We start from the raw sequence: 7,106 nt of genomic DNA, 5'->3' as shown, positions 1-7,106 counted from the left end.
CATCAGGCTCTGGGCTCAGTACAGTCTGCTTGGGATTTTCTCTTTTCCTCTCCCTCTGCCCCTCCCCCCTTTAAATAAATAAATAAAATCTTAAAAACAAAACAAAACAAGGAAAAGAAAAGGCAAAAGAGGCATCAACATCCTTTCCTTTGGATTGTGTGTGAAATCTATCATAGACGACCCCCCCCCCACTTCTTTGTCACCCGACATCAACTTTAAAGTAAAAGAAAACCACAAATGGAATTATTTAAGATTTCACTTTCCACTTTATGTTTTACTCTGAAAATGAAGAATATCAAAATTCCATAGGGTGGATGAGGGGACATCGGAGAGAAAAGGGTGGGAGAAGGAGAAAGGTAGGAGAAGCCTGCTTTAAGACACAAACTCAGTTTCAGGACACAGGGAAGGTAAAATTTAGACACCACTGGAGGAGAGAAATGAGGATGGCAGGAATGTTTACAAGCTGCGGTAAGTGTCCAGGGGAAAATGCACCCGGGTGGTTACTGGGAGGTTTGTGTGATACGGTGGGAAAGGCAGTGGAGCCTGGGACCCCCGTGTTTGCATGCCCAGTCTGTGACATTCTGCATTTGCAACATGTCAGAGTTATCGGCTTTTTTAGGGCTACGGTAAGAATAATGATGTCCTACTCATAGGGTTGTTGCTGGGACTAACTGATATCACAGCTCTGAGTCCCCTGGCATGTGTGGGCACTCACCAAATCCTCATTTCCTCTGAAGCCTCTGCCATGGGAGCTGTTTGCTGTCGTCCAGGTTTGGAGGGCTTTGCAGCAGAGGGTTTCAGCCTTTGGTCAATGTCACGATAAGTGGCTTCTTCCGCTGCACACGTGCCTGAGCCTCAGCATCAGGGTTTCTGACTTCATGTGTGTGCGGATGGGGCTCAATGTTTGCGCTTTGACTTTTTTTTTAAGTAGATGTGTAATTTTTGTCAACATTGAGGTTTAAAACTACCAGAAAGCTATTTGAATCCCTGCTGCCTTCAGTTTAGACACTGAGGCTACGAGCCCAGGGTGAAGGCCCTTCACAAACTGGCCCCCACCTACCCCTTACCAGATTTTCCCTTTGTCTTCCTTTCCAGACACATGGTCCCATCCCTGGTCCTTGGGATGGCCATCACACTGTAGTAACCGCCTCTTGTTGGCACCTGTCCAAGGCTTAGGGCACTCTGTTCAATGTCTTACTCTTCCAGCAAGCTCCAACTTAATGTTTTCGCTATTGCCTCTCTTTGAACTTCCCTCCACTACCAGGAAGCCCCTGTGTCTTGGAATTTCTCGCCCATCTATTTATACCATCTAGTCACATACCATGTCCGTTGATATTATTAGCCATTCTTCCTGTTTTAGGGTTTGTGGTCTTTGAGGGCAGAAAAGTGTTTGTTTTTTCAGTGTCTCCTTAACACCTCATTCAGTGCTCGTGCTGACAGGTGCTCTATAAATAGCTGGTTCGTAGATGAAGTTATGGCTAGTCACAGTCAGAAGCCTCCTGTATGCTGACTCGAGCCGTCACTGCAGCTGTGACAGCAAACTCTTCCCACCTGTCTGCTATCACCCACCATTCTAAGTACTTTGCAGATAGGAACTGAGCTAATGCAGCCCTAGGAGATTTATGCCATATTATTCCCATTTAATGGAAGAAGAAATCGTGGCACAGAGAGGTGAAGTGACTTGTCCCAGGTCACACAGCTAGGAATGGTCTGGCCCGGTTTGGCTGGCCCCAGAGTTCAAGCTCCTAATCCCCACTTTAAACTTCCCCTTTGGGGCGCCTAGGTGGCTCAGTGGGTTAAAGCCTCTCCCTTCAGCTCAGGTCATGATCTCAGGATCCTGGGATTGAGCCCCACATAGGGCTTTCTACTCAGCGGGGAGCCTGCTTCTCCCTCTCTCTCTGCCTGCCTCTCTGCCTACTTGTGATCTCTGTCTGTCAAATCAATAAATAAAATGTTTAAAAAAAAACTTCCCCTTTGCTTAATTAGTTTAATTTTAATTAATTAGTGCTGACTCTGAGTGCCAGGAACTTTGCTACATACACACAATTTCCCCCCCTTAATTTGTACAACAATATTGTACTTAACTGTACAATGATGCAAGGCAGTTTCAGCCCCATTTTGCAAAGGAAGAAAACCAGTTTGATCAAATTGCCCAAGACTCTGGGGCCAGGAGCCGATTAAGATTCAAGTCCAGATCCGAATGGCTTCCGAATCCCTATGCTAAAGCGCTCTGCTCTGTTACCGAGGATAAATTTGGTTCTTGCCCTTGTTTGGCTCCCTGTGTGATCGAGACAGGAACAGCCTGCTGACTGCGCCCACCACTCCTGCTCTGTCAACCGCACTCACATTTTCTGTCAGGCCAGGCCACAGCCACAGCCACAGCCCTGGGCTCTAGGCTTTTCTTTGTTTAAAGGAAAACCTCCACGGTCAGATACAGTGATAGAAATATCTCTGCCTTGCTGACATTGGTTTCAAGGTTTCTGAGGATTTTATGCTCTGACACATATATATGTATATATGTATGTGTGTATATGTGAACACGGATATACACTTGTGCACTTACAACTTTCAAAACCTTGGGGTGCCTGGGTGGCAAAGTTGGTTAAGTGTCCAACTCTTGGCTTTGGCTGGGGTTGTGAGATTGAGCCCTGTATCGGGCTCCAAGCTCAGTGTGAAGTCTGCTTACATTTCTCCCTTTCCCTCTGTCCCTTCTCTCTGCACATCTGTCTCTCTCTAAAATAAATAAATAAATCTTTTTTTATAAAAGCGGGGCGCCTGGGTGGCTCAGTGGGTTAAAGCCTCTGCCTTCGGCTCGAGTCCTGATCCCAGGGTTCTGGGATCAAGCCCTGCATCGGGCTCTCTGCTCGGCGGGGAACCTGCTTCTTCCTCTCTCTCTCTGCCTGCCTCTCTGCCTACTTGTGATCTGTCTGTCAAATAAAATGAATAAAATCTAAAAAAAAAAAAAAAAAAAGAAAAAAAAAGAAAACCTAACTTTACAGATAGCACTGGATGCATGCACAGGAAAAAACACTTGCAAAGGGGTAGCCAAAAGCCAGTTCTGCAGCCCTTCACTCTTCTGTCATCTGGAAGGTCTAAGAGTTGAAGAGATCTGTTGGAAATTAGGGAGATTGTTTCTTTGGGGAAAGCAGTTGCCATGCAATGGAATTTTCCTTTCCACTCCATGGGGGTAGTGTGGGTACTTCCCTTCATCCGAAACACACTGGGAAGGGCTTCAAAGAAGGTTTTGACCTTGACCTGTACCTAATGGAATCTGTGTAACCCAGAGGCTGCTGGTAGATCATGGCTGGAATAAAGCCTAAAACCCAGAGGCTGTGGTTCATGGGTGCCCTTGTGGCAGAGGCAAGGAGAGGGGGCTACACTGGAAATGGCCTGTGCTCCTAGATTGCCAGGACAAAGGATGCCTGAGTATTTCCCAGTAGGGCCCCAAGGGGAGAGGGCCAAGTAGGCTTTAAGAAATCCTGCCATAAGGATTGCCTGAACAGGGGGTATATGAGCTTGACAAACATGGACCATCAGATTCCTAGAGGATAAAGGGGAAATTGTAGGCAGCAGCACCATGGGAAGGGCGTCCTAATGTTGTTGGGGGGGGGGGTGTCTCTGAAAACCCTCCAGAACCTCCCTGAAGAGGCAGCTTTGAACTTGGGCAAGGTAAGAGGAGACCAACGAGGTACCAGTGAAGTGAAAACTTTCTTGTCCCTTGCCTCCCCACTCCTCACTCGACTTCTAGAATAGCTGAAGGAAGTGGAGCCAGAGGCACAGGGCAAGGAAATGGAGAGGTTCTTACCGTGTGGGTGCCCTTTCCCTCTACAGATGTCTCCAGCCTCGCAGGCCTGATCTGTGGGAAACAGACTCCCTAACTCTAAATGTGGTCAGAGTATTGTATGGAATGCTACATTTTAATTAGTCAGTTGAGATAGTTTTGTGATTTGAAATGACTGAGGACTTTTTTTTTTTTTTTTTACCTCAGAGAGACTGGAAAGTATGATGGGACCTGCCTGAGGGTCTGTCCCAGGGTGGGAAAGACCTAGCTCCTCAGAACAGATTCGAATGGATTAAGGCTTATTCTGATTGCCTTCTAGAAGGCTGGCTTTTCAGCATAATGGTTACAGTAGCTATGGTTACAACAGAGACATTATTCATGGAGGCTTATGTGACAGTCCTGGGGGCTGCTCACGGCACAGTCCCAGCTCGCTCCCAGGAACATGGCTGGATTGCACTTCCCAGCCCATAGGGTTGGGTGTCGCCCTGTGACCGGTTCCACGCTGAGCATCTCACTGTAGCTTTACAACCCTCCTGAGCTCTCTTTTCTCTGTCAATGTCCACATCCTCTCTGTAGCCACTATGTGGCCCCTGAGCGCTTAAAAATGGTAAGTCCAAACTGAGATTTGCCTTTAGTCAAGAAGACATACCGGATTTCAAAGGCTTCATACCAAAAAAACAAAATGCTTGTAAGTACTTAATATAATTAAGATAATGATGTTAAGATAAAATATTAATATATTTTTTAATTTATTGCTTGCTGAAAAGATATTATTTCTTTTAAAGTGGGTAGAGCAAAAGATATTATTTAAAGTAATTTCATTATTTTCTTTCTACTATTTAAAATATGGCTCCTAGAAAGTTTAAAATCATACATGTGGCTCACATTTGTGGCTTACATTATATTTTTATTGGGTAATGTTGTTCCAGAGAGTAGTTCTTCTATCAGTCTGGATTGTTCCTAAAGTGAAGATGTCAAAAACATGGAGCAGATCCTACAGTCAAGTCATGTTGGATGTACAATGTGAGCAAGAAATACACGTTTGCAGTTTAAGGCCCCAGGGTGTGGGGTTGTTTACTGTAGCAGTATTAATACCCTCACTATCCTGACTGGGTCAGTGTGGGGAAAAAAAGGCAGCAGAAGAGAACCTCCTGAATATTCTATCCTCTGAAATCTCCATGAATGTCTATTTCTCCCCTTTAGACTCCTCATCTCTGTGACCAATAACCAGAAATATCAGAATCTTTTAGGATTTTCCTTATCCTTTTAAATGGACTCTGGTCTAGTAGTAATTTAGAAGAAGAAAGACAAATTTGATATCACTGTGGATTTTTCTTTTTTTGTCCATGTTTTGACACCCAAGGAAGATAACTTTCTGGTTGTCTTGTCTTTGCAGATGAGGCTAACATACGGCCAGAAGACTCATGCCCGAGTTTGGTCATTTGCTTCCTGTCACAGTGACCCTTGAATAAACAGCCCACTCAGGTAAGCCTCCCTTCCTGTTTCTCTTGCTCCCTGGGCCTCTCTACAAAGTGCTCATGTTAGGGTTTTACAAGCACATTCTGGTGACAGTGTTGAAGAGTATGAAGAGCTAGATATCTGTGGGAGAACAACGGCAGTCAAGCCTGTCGTTAAAATCCAGGGAAGACATGGCGGAGTCACACCAGTGAGGATGAGGCTGATAAGAGTCCATTTCAATCACCAGTCGGACAAATATTTACAGAAGGTACATCATATATCAGAAACTGTGCCAGAATAAGAAGTGGCTAAGCCTTCCTCTCTGCCCTCAAAGAACTCTTAGGGCGATGTCTTCAACATTCTGTGACTGTTGAGTGCGGTGATACACAAAGAAGGGGAAATGGCCTGTGCCGCGAAGCCTTCCTAGAAATGCTGACAACTGAGCAAAGGTTCGTTTTTTGTTTGTTTTGTTTTGAGTGAAATGTTGAAGGACAAATAGGGTTTACCAGACAAAGAGGGTAGGAGAAAGATTTGAAAGATACTTAAGGGGAAGAGTCAACAAGAAGAAGGAATCTCAGATGATTCCAGGTTTATGACTTAGCACCTAGAAGATGGTCACTTCATTGACAAGTGTAAGGAATAAAAGAAGAACAGTCTAGTTAGTGGGAAAAAAGGATGCACTTAAATAAAAAACAAAAACAATAACAAAGTTCTAGTTAGGAACTGGGAGTGACTGCTGACTGGTTCTTAGGGACCTACAGGACTGGAGCAAAGAAGAAAGGTCAAAGCTTTTAGATTTCATAGTCAAGAGCTTGTCTGGGGGTATTTGAAACAGTAATAATAGATGAGAATGCCCAAGGGGAGAAAGAGTCCATCCATTCATTCACTCACACATTCAGTATCTACTGAGAGCCCCACAATGTGGTAAATGAAGAAATGTGAGATCAAGCTGGGTAGATGTACACTTTTGGAAAGAGCAGGAGTGTACTTTTCTTTCAAGAAACTTGATTGTTCGGGGGAAGTGATTGCTAGCTGATAATTAGACAGAATAGAAAACCAAGAGAACATTTTAAGGATGAGACTTCCTAGAGTGGAAAATTTAGTTGAATCTTACCTATGTTTGAAAAAAAAAAAAGCTTTTCATCAATGAGAAAACTATAACAAAAATTTCAGTTGATTGTACACATAGCTGTTAATATTAATAAAATTTGCAGAAATTTCAATCATATTTATTAATGTAACCTTTCACTTCTCCCACCTATTATCTGATTCTTCTGCCCTGCAAGCAATGAATCTTCAAAAGAAGTTGATTGGACAAACTTTAATTGACCATATCCTCGGGGGTTATGCAGGCTCAGAAAAGTCAAGACTTGATCGTGACCCTGGGACTTAACATCTGTTTATAAAGATTAATGCCCATGAACCACATAGATGGTCACTGTGATGAGATTATACTTCCATTTGTAGAAAATCTCTTAAAAAGTGAGAAAGTGGAAATGTTAAGGAAAGTCTAGAAATCTGACTTGAGGACTATTTGTGCCAAAAAGCTAAAGAACTTAAGATTTCTCTTTTTTCTTGTAGGCAATGGGAGGCATTTATTAAAGGGGGCCAGGACAGAGGGAGCTTACAGGACAGTGACTCAAGGGACAGGGTAATCAGTTGGGGACTATTTTAGTTTATCTGTATGGGAGGTAATACTGTGTAGGTAGTAGAGATAAGGTGAGCACAGTTATTTCAAGGAAGAATCCACATATTGTACCCACCGAATAAGACAGTGAGCATTACGTGTACTCAGGGAGGACTGTAGAGACTTGATCCTCTGAGGACAGGAGTTCCTTAACAGAAAGAGGAAAGTCATATAGTGAGG

This window comes from Lutra lutra, chromosome 9 (assembly GCF_902655055.1).
Source record: "Lutra lutra chromosome 9, mLutLut1.2, whole genome shotgun sequence".
Taxonomy (NCBI): Eukaryota; Metazoa; Chordata; class Mammalia; order Carnivora; family Mustelidae; genus Lutra; species Lutra lutra.
The sequence above is the reverse complement of the archived record's forward strand: the minus strand, read 5'-3'. Positions refer to the sequence as shown.